We start from the raw sequence: 13,794 nt of genomic DNA, 5'->3' as shown, positions 1-13,794 counted from the left end.
TGAGAAATGTAAGTGAACACGGTGCAAGATGTTATGTAAGGAGAAAATTGTTCCCACTCCTGTTGGTACTCCACTTGGACAACATCCTATGACTCTGTCTATTAAATTAGGGCAAGATAGGTAAAATTTTGTTACAAAGATAACTTAGATACAAAAGCATATTAATTTATAAATATCACAAGGAGATTTCCCGTAAAAAAAACTATTCAAACAAGATGTTAGAATAAAAATAAATGAAGAAAAATTAACGTTCTCAGATTTCATAACTTCCCAAAAATACGATCAAATTTTATCACAGACCCACAAATCAAAATCACAGTCTTCCTGCAACGATCCAACAGATAACACAAACACAACACTACTATGGGTTCAAAAACACCAACACAATGAAACGGAAAGGTAAAAGAATACATATCAGGTTTTGATCCAAAACAGTGAAGTCATTCAACAATGTTTTTGTGTATCCTCGGGCAGGATATCAGGCAATTTGCTGTAAATCAAGACTTGTATTCAATTAAATTTCCTTTTCCCAGCAATGAAAGTGAGCAATCACTAAAATACAAAGGCTAATGAAAATCAAGCAAAAAATTAAGCAAAGAACTATTTCATTAACTTATGAATATAAGAGTATATACCAAAGGTTCAAAAATTAAGCAAAAAATTGTTTCTATATAACATCAAATAGAAGAATATGAAAAAGAAAAAGGTCACAATAAGACTCATTACATCAGTTTATCAATAAGTAATTGTAGTTAAAACAAAATATTCCATAATGCATCAAAATAAAAGAATTATAGCAAAACCAAAAACCAATACAAGCCAAAGCTAACAATCAGAGGAATGTGAAAAATTTGGCAATAGATCCCTCTTTTTAAGATGTTGGTAGTCTCAGACATAGCTTTCTAGGCTAAGCAATTCCATCAAAAATGCAGTTTAAACAGCAGGGCAGTTAAATCTGCTCAGAGCCCAGTGCGTATCATCATTCACTCCACAAGACAATATATAGTCAAAGCCAAATATATAAAAAAAACACCAAAAAATAATAAACAATAACGTACAGAATTTTAAAAAAAAATGCAAAAGCCCTCAGATCTCATAGCTTAATTCCAAATCATCTACAGCTTTTGTCACACGATTCGTTCACAGCCTCTTGCATCCTCCCACACACGCACACATAAGCACACACATATATATACACAACCACACACACACACAGACAAAGAGAAAGAGAGAGAGAGAGGGAAAGAAACAGATCCGGATATGAACGAAACCGTGTAGCTGCTCACAATCTATGTATGCATCATTGGGCCAGATGTATGAAAACAAAGAAAATACACAATCAAAATAAAAGTGTCATAAACAGAATACAATGCAACAAGAACAAAATAAAAGTTACTCCAAACATCATAGCATACAACGAACTTAAACATTAAAATCTTCATGTGAATGCCAAAAGGAGAAAGAAGCAAAACACACTACAGAATGCATAAATAATGCAAACAAAAAGGGCGAAAAAAGAAATTGGCAATAATCAGGAAACATTCTTCAACACATACGGTTTCAATGGCAAAACATGAGTTAGGGATACATGATGAATAGAGCGAGTGGGAACAAAAACTGTATTAGGGTTTGAGACGTGTGAATAGGTTACATGAGATGTGAGCATAAATAATGGAAACTGTCGATCGATTTCTCTCCCTCTCTTTAGTGGGCTTTTTATCTTTGGCCCATCAAGCAAGTCATGTGTAGGCCTGTTATTCTCATCCATTATGTTTCATCTGATTTTACTTGCTGAACCCCTACAATTTCTTAATGCGCATCACAAACATTCAAATTACATGTTTTTGAAATTTTTCAGAATAAATTTTTTGAAATTTTCAAAATAAGATTTTTAGAATAAAGTGTTCCAAATACATGTATGTATTCTGTAAATAAAAATTCAGAATAAGATTTATAAACAAACTTTTTAGAATATACGTCTTTAAAGAACGAGTTTTTTCTAACATCCCACATGAAATAACACTACAAAAAAATACGCTTTACAAAATACATAAAATATGTTTCAATGTTGCCTCTCTTTTCTTCTTCTGCAGTAGCAGCAATGATGGAATAATGACAGTGATAACAGTTGTGTAGACAGTGGTAAATGTGGTTCAATTTTTTCCTATTAATTGAGTGCAGTTAGTAATTTTGGGAGTGGAAGAAACAATAGTCTTTCTCTTGTTTCACTTAAAACTTTCCTAATACTAATTGATGTTCAGGTCTTCTAGACTCATTAGGAATCACAGAATAGATTGCTTTTCTTTCAATTTTATTTTTTTTACTTGTTGGGAGACAATGCAATATTTCCCCAATTTCTTGTATCAATAGTATTTTAACTTTTTAGTTGAGCATTACATTCTTTTGTTCATTGTACATATAGTAAAAAAATAGTTTTAATTATATATTTATGCAACAAAATACAATTTTATCATGTATCTCAAATAGATATAATCTAAATTATTTTTCATTTTATTCTAATCTGCTGTTATTTTATCCGAAGCTTTATTTGCTATTGAAATTTTAGGTGCAAAGGGCCATGTATAATGTTAGGTGACTATAAACATAACGAGTTATTGAGAGGGGGGCATAATGATATAGGTACTTATTTTAGAGCTGTGAAACACTTCAAAATGTATCAAGCAATAGAGAAAATAATAGAAAGAGAAGTAAGAGTAAAAGAGGTTGAAAGTAATATTGACGAACACGTGGAGACAGTTTATTTAGTACTTGAGGCAGGGAAAACAATATAACATCTTTCAAAAGTTTGAATTGGATCAAAAATGAAGCAAGAAACCACATACAATTCAACTTTTATGAAATGTATGACGTTGAGGAACAAAATCTACATGATTTCCATAATCCATAAGGTATATCATTTCACGAATTTTGAAGTTATTACAAAATTCTCTGAATATACTAATAGGCAAATTATACTTGTAATCAATTTTATTTATACACACGATCTACTTTTATTGTACGTAGCTTTTCGGAAGCAGCCCTGGAAAATGTGTCACTAAAATGTACCTATAGGTGCACAATACGGGATAGTTATTTGTCCCTATAGCCTTTAAACACAGCCTCATTAAAATAACCTTTGCCTCTTTATAGTAAAGATACAGTTAAAACAATATGGTTAAGAACATCAATTTTGAACCAATCACATAGTTAGGAAGACCCACGAATAGGGTAAAAGTGTTGTGAAAATGTTTTTGAGCCCATATCAAAAAATGGAAGGGATGATAAACCACTGATGTTGCTACTAGTAGAGATATAATGAGAAATGAGAGAAAAATAAAACAGAAAAATGAATAAGCCTATAATCAGAAAAATGCCGTGCCCTCAGACTTAAACTAATATAAATCAAATCATCCGTAGCAATTGACACTGGTTTCATATACAGCCTTCTTGCACCATGAAAATACATACATATATATATATATATATACATACACACACACAAGCCCAGTCAGATGAGAGTGTGTGGGAGCCGGGGAGTGAGTGAGAGAGAGAGAGAGAGAGAGAGAGAGAGAGAGAGAGAGATCCAGTGGTACAGGTCCAGTTATAAAGAAACCAGGTGCTACTCAATATTCTATATAATCATCACAGGGCACTAACAGACTACAAAAAATACCGTAGACTTTCCTATTCACAGTTCACTGTGTAAAAGGAGGATCACCTATTTGAAGTTTTAAAATACTAAAACAAAAGAAATAAAAGCCCTGAAGAAGATTGGAGTGATGAAGGGGATAGTCATTGAATGAAAAAAACCAGGAAAAAAGTTTACAAAATGTAACGAGCACTGCTTTAAAAGAAACATCACACGAAAACAGAAATGTCATACTAACAGAAAACAATGTTATGCCTCACAATAAAGAAATACAAACTAAGATTTCATGGTCAGATGCAATGCCAAACCACCTTAACAAATAAAGGCAACAGTCACGAATCTAGGATCACAATAAAGAAATAGTGAGGGCTCTTTGCCTAACTATGAAAACATTGATTTCATATTAGGACCCTTTAGGCAACCGATTAGAATCAACACAAGAGAAAGAACCCAAAACCCATAGCTTAATACAATATCACTGACAGCTTTTATCAGTAGTTCAATTCACAAACTTCTTCCAACTTCCCAATACAAACACAGCACTTAACACACACATACACAGAAAGGAACAGAAGAAAAGCGAGCGGTGAAGATCAGCTTGTGAACCAAACCATGAAGCTACTCAATAGTCAACTTCTACGAATTTTCCACACAAATAGCACACTGTCAATTTCTTTTTACCAATATAGCACACTGAAACTTTCATTTACTCACATAGCACACTTTTACTGTGCTAGTTCAGAATTTGGTTTACAGAGGACCTAATTCTGCACATGATTTTGGTGTTAAGCTAATACAAAACCATATTAAGAATTCGGTTCTTCAAAAATCGAATTCTAACCTAGCACCACGAGCTATCTGAGTAAATATAAGATACGGTATGCTATTTAGAAAAAAATATCTGTGTAACAATAGATGCTTGTTTTCCAGACAGATTTCTTTTCAGTCGTGATTCTCATAAATTTGAAGTTCTCAACAACGATTATGCGCGATGATAAGGCAAATAGATGGATCCAAGAGCATCATATCACACAAAGGACTTACAATTTCAGCAGAAAACACATGTTAACACCGACAAATGGTAGTTGAGGTTTTCATGAAAGATACAGAGATTAGAAAACAGCCAGTTAGATCCATATAAATTAGAAAATAATACTAAAAGAACATATTAAAAGACAAAAAGAAACAAAAAAATTAAAAACGCTGCGGCTGTGGAAATAATAACACATTTGGGATTGAAGGCAATAAAACTACATGAAACAGGAACAAATGAATTACCAATGAATCACTCTTTTAATATTGTGGGTATCAGAAATAGCTTTCAAGGCCGTGCATTTTCATCAAAAGTTGAGGTTAAAACTTCTCAGAGCCCAGTGCATGCATCAGCATTCATCAAACAAAGAAAAAACAATAAGCAAAGCCAACAATAAACTAATCCAAATATAAAAGAAAACAAATATTGAAATACAGAATTTAAAGTAAAAAATTTCAGAGCCCTCAGATCTCATAGCTTAATACGAAATCATGTACGGCTTTTGCCACTGGTTTCGTTGACAATCAACATACATCTTCCAGATCATGTAGTAGTATAGTACAGGTTGCATTAGTCACACACACACAAACAGAATAAGAAATTGATAGATAGATAGATAGAGAGGAAGAGAGAGGAAGAGAGAGAAAGATGCAGGAGATTATGAACAAAATCGTGTAGCCGATCAACGATCTATTTGAACATCATTGGGCCACAAAACAAATAATTTACTCTAGATTTAGGTTACAATTATACAGATGAAAACGTATATAAGAGAAGCCTCCAACAAGTATTATTATTAAATTAATTAAACTAATATAATACAAGTGCAGCAAATTCCAGTTGCTCCGAACATCACTTCACTTCACATAAAAGGTTTATTGTTTAGATATCACGCATTTATCAAAAGATATATATATATATATATATATATATATATATATATATATATATATATATATATATATATATATATATATATACACACACAAAATGAAGACGATGAAAGAAGCAAAACGTGAAACCGAAAAGACACAGGTTACAGAATAAACAGAAAACAAGAATCAGCAGAAAGAAGAATAGATAAACAGGAAAAAGGAAACTGGGTGTGAAAAGGAAAACAGGCAACTAGGGTTAGTGATTGATTCTGATTTTGTGAAATATGAGAGACTGAGCATACAAATTTAAACTGGTGGATCTAATAATTGGGCCCTCTTTAAAACAAAGGTGAGCTTTTTTATCTTTGGGCCAGTGAAACTCTACTAGACTATTGGATTTAATTTTAAAGGTTAAATAATTTGTTTGTATCTTTTAAAAGAAATTTCGATTTTTTTTATGTACTAAAATTAGTCTTTATTTTAAAAAAGATTTAATTGTTTTCATTGTCTCTAATTTGAGTGCAGTGTATCAAGTTGATCAAACTTTTTTAAAAAGTTTGATCGTTAAATAAAAACTAACGGGTTAAGTGTTTGAAATACCTTCCTTTGACACAAACTCTTATTTTGTCATTTTTTAAATACCTTCCATTTTCTACCATTTTCTACATCATTAGGTTCTTATTGCTTCTGTGAAATCTTTCTTTTCAGTGAAGTATGTCTCCACTTCTCATTTATATTCTTTCATACTTTTGGGCATTGAGAAAATCCCAAAATTGTCATAATGTTCTTTATCATCATTTGATGAATCACTTAATACAAGACTATCTAAACTTTCATATTCTCATTCAGTGTCAGATAAACCCATGTCATGTACATGTTGGAATGGAATAGAAATCCACTTGATCCACCTACTTCAACTTGTTCACTACCTTCACATAAATCATCTTCCACTTCATCTCCATGGACATTAACCTCTTATAAATAAGTGGATTTTAAGTCTAACTCAAACCCCAAAACATTGGCTTGTAAGGTGAGGTTTGCACCTACTTATATACTCTAAATTGGTCTTATCTCTAGTCAATGTGGGACATCCAAACACACACCCTCACGTCGAGGTATATACATTTCAAGCGTAAGACTAGACATTAACGGATGGTCCAATAGCGGGTGGAACAATATGTCCAACAAACAACAAATATCGCTAGGATGGGCTTTAACCATAGCTTTGATACACCAACCTCACCTTACAAGTTGATTTTGTGGGGTTGAGTTAGGCTTAAAATCCACTTATTAACATGGTATCAAAGTTATGGTTAGAGCCTATCCTAGCGATATTTTTTGTTTGTTAGGCATGTTGTTTCACCCTCTATCGGGCCGTTATCAGACCATCCATTAATGTCTAGTCTCACGCTCGAGATGATGTTTACACCTCGGCGTGAGGAGGGTATGTTAGAAGTCCCACATTGATTAGAGATAAGGCCAATTTATAGTATATAAGTGGGTGCAAAACCTCACCTTACTAGCCAGTTTTGTGGGGTTAAGTTAGACTTAAAGTCCACTTTTTAACACCTCCACAAGATGATTTTCACTCAACACATCCTCTTTAGTCACATTCCAACTTCTAACATCATACTCATCATGTCCCTCATCCTCTGCATCCTTCTCTAAAATAGCCTCATCATTCTCTCCCTCTCCCTCTGCCTCCACACCAATAGCATTGTCACCCTTCCCCAAAATAGCACCATCAGCCTTTCCCTTATCCTTTCCCTCCACACCAATATCATTGTCACCCTCCCCAAAACAGCACCATCAACCTCTTCCTCTTGGTCTCTCTCAATTTCGGGTTCACCAACCTCTATCTCAACTTGGGGTTCACCATCCTCTCTCTCAACTTTTGCTTCAACAATATGTCTCTCAACTTTTAGTTCAGCTTCATATTCCAACATATGAACATATTCAGGCTATGACACCATGTGTACAACATAGAGGTGAGATTGACCATTCAATATGGCAATGTTGACTAGATGACATGCACCTTTGTCATCAAATAGTAGTTCCAACCTTCCTTCTAACACAAAACCACCACCCACTGAATACCACAACTCTTTAACATTCTTATAACCTATTTCCTTTAGAATGGACATAATTTCAAAGTAGCTCCATCTGTCTTGGTCAATTTTTAAAGTATTGGTTTGACCAAACACATATTTGAATGACCCATCATTGATAAATTTAACCCCATGGTGAAAGACCACTTCGATATCAGAGTTAGCCATCTCAACTAATATAAAAATTATTGTCAGACTACATTTACTTTACCTAAATAACACTACATTTAATTTACCAAAAAACACTATTATAACAGGGCACAAAACTATTAAATAAAAAACATTAGGGTAGGACTGTCAACCCATCAAGGTACAACACTCAGCCAAACTGAATGACTTACTTTAGCAACATCAGGGTAGGACTGCCAAGCCAGATAATAGAAGTCCACTAATTGGCTATCTTTAACTTTGTGGCTATGATTTTAAACTACACCGATATTTCACACTATTGTTTTCACTAACCATTTCCTATATTACTATATGATTACCCTAAATGCTATCTGCACTATACAGAACATATACTCCATAGTTTCTATTAAACCCTTTCAACACCAAATATTAATTTAAATGTAAACCACAAACAAAATGATAACAAAAAAGTACTATGGGGACCATAAACAAGTAAAATAACATTCTAGGGAACCCTAAACACACCATAAATAAATAATTTAACAAACATAATGAGGGACCACAACGAAAATGGAGCATCACAACAGACATAATGAGGGACAACAACCAAAAGAAATCATATTTTATGGGGGACCACAATGAAAGCAATCATACACACAATGAAAGCAACCATAAACAGAACGAAAATAATCAAATACGCACCTTCGAATGGAAAATGCGCTTCGAAATCCTCAAATGTGGTTCTACTTTCGAAACCCTCAATTGCGATTTTTCTCTCTTCGTGAACTTAGGAACCCTCTATCTCAAATGCCTTAATTATATTTCCTTCAAAAATAACCCTAATGTAATTTCCTTAAAAAAATCCTAATGTAATTTTCCCAATTCTATAACCTATTTCCATGTCACCATATATTTCATTTACACGTCAGAAGCAATATTCCGAGACAATATCAGGTTTTAATTGTCTTCTGCCACATCATCAAACGCTTAACTTTGTTAGTTTCTATTTAACGAAAGATACTTGATTGAGGTAAATTTTACCATATTTGAACAAAATTGAAACTCTTTTAAAAGGTTGGACCAACCTGACATACTGCAACTGTAAGACCCATGAAAAATATTTAGATTTAATAAATAGTAGTAATTTTTAATTTTTACGGATAAAAATAAAATTAATAAAATTATGGCAAGAAAAATTAAAATTTATGATAGATAATTATAATAATTTCAGAGGAAGGAGATTAAAATTTTGAGAATTTATTTTAGAAGATTTTGAAAAAAAAATGAATAGTAAAAAGGGAATAGTAAATAGTGAATAGTAAAAAAAAATAATAAAAAATATGAATAGTGTTCAGTGGATAAGGCTTCCTACGGTGCATTGATGAAGCAGATAAGAAGAGATGTGGTGGATGATTAAAATATTATTTTTTGAATAGTAAAAAAAAAAACTCTAATAGTGTCAAATTTTGCCCTATAAATAGCAAGTTTGGGAAATGAAATTTTTGCACCAAGAAGTGGAGAGATTTAGTAGAAAAGAAGAAATTAGGAAGTTTTGGAGTAGGAAGAAATTTTAGAGTGGAAATTCTGGAAGTTTTCTGGAAACAACCTCTGGTCAAGAGAATGATCCTGTAAAAGAGGTAAGGGGAGCTAATCTTTCTATTCCTTATGTTAATTATTGTTTGACTATTTATGTATTGAATTATTGTGTATGTTTATGTGTTAGTTATATATCTATTCATGCTTAAATTTATGTGTTAATATTGTTATATAAAACTATGTTGTTATTTTGAATCTGTGAATAAGAAATTTGTTAAAAACAAGTTGAGGAACACTTTGGCTAAGGAAAGACTTGGTACTTAAGTTGTCCATTGTGACACACCTCTCTTTCCTGGAAGTCTACTCAACAGGTTTTTAACTTAAATCCTATTGAACAGATTATGTACTGTTAAATTATTGTGCAATATATCTTGTTGGAATGAAAATTTATGATGAATTCATGTTATTGTGATGGATATGGAATTATGAAATTTGAGCATGGTATGAGTTGATAAATATGAACATGATACGAGTCTCGCGGAGAGATTTTGTAGTGGCATGGTATTGTGTACACGTTGATGTTGAGGGTCCTGTATGGTCATCATGGATACTCTAATAACTCTCCAATCTCAAGTAGAGAAGGATGAGTTATGTGGTGAGAGGGGCAGGAGGTCCTTATCTATGTGCCGGTTTTGGACATAGTGTTAACGGACTAACCTTGTGGTTGACAAGTTGTATCTGGCCATGATTTTTAGTGTAAGGAGTGGAGGTCACCACAAGTGCACGACCATTCGAGACTTCCATCAACGTTACATCCGGATAATTGAGTCTAGCAAAAATCATTTTCATAAATATGAGTTAGGCGTAGTAGTAGTATCATGCCTCATTTTAATAGTTTGTTGCATGGTAGCTCACCCTTACTTATTTGTGTATGTACCGGAAAAATCATATTTTTGCGATGATCGTATAACGTATTTGGTATACGGGAGCAGATGAGGGAGTGTCGTCTAATCCAGTACAAGTGAAGATGGAGGAGGAAGGATAGTAAAGAAAAACTCGAGTTATCTTTAAGTTGAAATATGAGTTTAAAATATGTAATTAATGTTAAATATTATATATTTCCAAATGAATGACTGTAGAAATGTTACAGTTTTCATATTATTTATGAAATATCAAGTGTGAGAATTTGGGATGTTACATTAGTGGTATCAGAGCAGTTCGTCCTTAGGATGACCTGCGGGTTGTACGTTTAAGTTGCCTTTCAGTGAAGAGGGCTAAGTGACATGATTTGTCATGTGTTTTTAAGTTTAAATCGTAGAGTGAGTGCAACCCACTTAAGGTTTTAAGAACAGAAAAACGTCTTGATAAGAGTAATGAGAGTCCACACTCATGGCTTTATCAGAGACAAATTTCGTTTCTTAATTCTTAAGGTTTCGGGAGGGAAGAGTTATGGTCTGAGTTTTTCTTTGTGGTGTACTCTATAGTGGTAGAGAGATACAGATTCAAGGATAACTTGACCTGTATACCTTTATTAGATTTCAGCAAAACCTTCTGAGACAAGTTTTTCTTTTTCTCGAAGATAGGTAGATGTGGTGTGTTAGAGCGTAGAAGTCAAAACATAAGAGTTTTGGTCTTGAAGTATAGAACCGTCGTTTTTACTTGGAAGTGTTTCAAGAACCGAGCAAGAGGATTGGATATCAATGGTTGTACAATAAGAGTTGAGTTCAAAGGTTTAAATGAGAGGAGTTTTGGGTAAACATTAGTGTGGCAAGGTTTGAGAAATCAACTTAATTCTTCATATAGGTGATGCTTGAAGATTGGAAGAAAGAAAATGGTGGAAGATTTGAAGATAAAGTTTAAAAAAAAAGGATAAGAATACTGAAGTAGATAAAGGATAAATCAAATATTAGACGAAGAAGAGTAGAGGAGAAGTTGTATAAGGCATAAAGCGGATTGAGAGAAAGTTTAATAGGAGGAGAAAGTTATAAGTTAAGAGAACACGATGTCTTTAGAGAAGAATGAAGTATTGAAAGAGTTCTCAGCTAAATGGATGATTAAAAGGAGATGGTTAGATTTTTTTTTCAGTAAATGTATTGGAGATAAGATTTGAGAGTATGTGATTTTGGTATGATGAGCAGTGGAGAAAATCCAGGTACGAAAATTTTGGCTTTCGGCTTATGCAAATTTTTGGTATTTTTTATGAGAGGATTAAAGGGTCATGATTTATGGTTTAATGGTTGTAAATCTTATTGATTTTGGAATATTAAAGTTAGTAGAGGTAGTGTAGGTTGAATTAATATTATTATGAACATGGCAAGATAAGGAAGAAGAAGAGTTTGGAAATAGATAAAAAGAAGGGTTAGAAAACTGATGTGATTAGGGAATTTGGAATAATTAAGAAGTTGTAGGTTGTTTTAGAGTAGTTTTCATCAGGTATAGTTATATGGTAATATTCAAACCTCAATGGTGATGTAAAGGATGGGTAAAGATTTATATGTCTCACCTTGATCTCTGACCAGTGATGCGTGTGTGAGTAAACTTGTTTATACTTACTTTTAGTTCGCATAAGATAAAAATTTGAGATTTGGTTAACACTAAATATCCTTGGGATATGGTTTTGATCTCGGGAAGCACGTTATAATTGAGGTTGCGTTGTGGTTGATGGCCCTGATAAACTCACTAGATGAGAGGTGGGAGTTGCCCTGATAAGCTTTTTGAGTGGTGGGAATTACCCTGATAATCTCTCTAGTTGAGTGGTGGGAAGTAACATGCTTAAATGATTCGGAAGTGTACTTGCATGGAGAAGCTCTTGAATAGAGTGATGGGAAGGGACACGATTTAATACTTGTCAATGAAACTATTGAATAGAGTGGTGGGAAGGGATACTTGGCACAATGGTTTTGTGCTATGACATGTTTTGATGACCCATAAATTCTTTATATCTATGGGAGTTATTGCAAGTATTAGAGGATTAATTAGTATAACCATTAAACTATATTTTAATGTCATAGGACGGATTTAACTTATGTGGCATAAGTGGTTTATTTAAATGAGTAGGTGTAGTACTGATAAGGTATGATAGTTGAAAGTTAGTTAGTTTTAAATTCGGCCTTATTGAGATAAAAATAAGTGGTTTCAGACTTTATAATATTGTTGATTGAGTGATCTGCTGAGTCTTATCAGATATACGCAGTTGTTAGGTACTAGGTTACAGACAACATTAAGTTTGTGGATTCATATTAGGATAGGATGTGGGAAGGTATTTTGAGGACAAGGTTTATATTCCTAAGATTTAGAGTTTATAAGTTAATTCTTGAAGAATGTTTTAAGTTAGGCTAGTAATGTTTGCTAGGAAAATAATTAGATGAAGATTGAAGTAATTTGGAGTATAATCTTGAAAGAAGCTTGATTATTCTAGTTTTGTTAAGTATTTTAGAAGTGTTTATCAGGGAAAGAAAATAGTGGTTCAACATTTAGTGTGGGTTAAATAAAGGATGAGGATAAGTATTTTAGGGATATTTGACCAATGCAAGTGAAGGATAGACATTGTAGTCTAGGGTATGATCGAAAGGATGGTTTGGTCATGTTCCAATATGTTTTTAGAAGTTTATCGTCTTCAAGAATTGTTAGTTGATTGTTGAACATTAAGTGTAGTTAAGGGTGAAGGCAATATTACCGAGAATCAAATAAGTTCATCAAGGACGAATGAAGGAAATGATGCATGATCTTAAGTATGGAAGGGTTTCTATGGATGTTATAAAGCATACTCAATATAGGTATTATTTTTGGACAAGTTCTTGTTAAGTGGGTATAGAAAAGAAAACATAAGGATGAATTGTTTAGTAATAGTGTTTTGGACTTCGAGTAATTATAAATTTTACGGAGAATAGAAGTATAGGGTAAGGTGGAGCAATCTAGTATAATTTTTGGTAGACATAAGTTGCTTTTGGAGTCGTACGATTTCTAGGAGTAGAAATTGTGTTGAGAAAATAGAATGGAAAGTTGTTACGGAAAAAGAATGATTCTTAAAGTTTTGCAGGGTCATGGAAGTCTTAAATAAGGATCTATAAGGGGAATCACTTTCTGGTTATAGTGGGTATGAAAAATTTTCTGGAATCTTGTGATTAATAGTTTATGAGTGATGAGTTCTTTTAAAACATTAATGGATTATTTTGAGACTAGTGAGGTATGTTTAATGGTGGTTTTGATGGGGCTAAAAGTGACAAGTAAGAGTGTTATGAAGGTTTATGATTTTAATTTTTTTCGTGAGTAGATTTCAATTTGAGATGCTAGAAATTTTATGCATAAAATAAGTAGAGAAATGATTCGGGTTATGAGTGTGAGACTTTTCTAGTGGAATGCGTGCAAATGAGTATTAAAATAAAATTTTTGTTGTCGAATTTTTTTATATACTATTGGTTTTGTTTTAGACGATGTTTTTATAAAATGTGCATTTTCTTAAGG

At 33.0% G+C, this 13,794-nt stretch overlaps 2 non-coding genes across 2 annotated transcripts; both read right to left on the bottom strand.

The window, feature by feature from the left end:
• Positions 1-885: 885 nt before the first annotated feature.
• On the bottom strand, positions 886-987 carry LOC148199375 (small nucleolar RNA snoR118). The gene has a single exon (XR_015786416.1). It is a non-coding gene; the product is annotated as a small nucleolar RNA snoR118 (small nucleolar RNA).
• Positions 988-4,954: 3,967 nt separating this feature from the next.
• On the bottom strand, positions 4,955-5,042 carry LOC148199374 (small nucleolar RNA snoR118). Its single transcript, XR_015786417.1, has one exon. It is a non-coding gene; the product is annotated as a small nucleolar RNA snoR118 (small nucleolar RNA).
• Between the last annotated feature and the right edge of the window lie 8,752 nt (positions 5,043-13,794).

This window comes from Vigna umbellata, chromosome 4 (genome assembly GCF_029865625.1).
Source record: "Vigna umbellata cultivar VRB3 chromosome 4, Vumbellata_1.0, whole genome shotgun sequence".
Classification (NCBI taxonomy): Eukaryota; Viridiplantae; Streptophyta; class Magnoliopsida; order Fabales; family Fabaceae; genus Vigna; species Vigna umbellata.
Note: the sequence above shows the minus strand (reverse complement) of the source record. Positions and strands in the feature narration are given on the sequence as shown.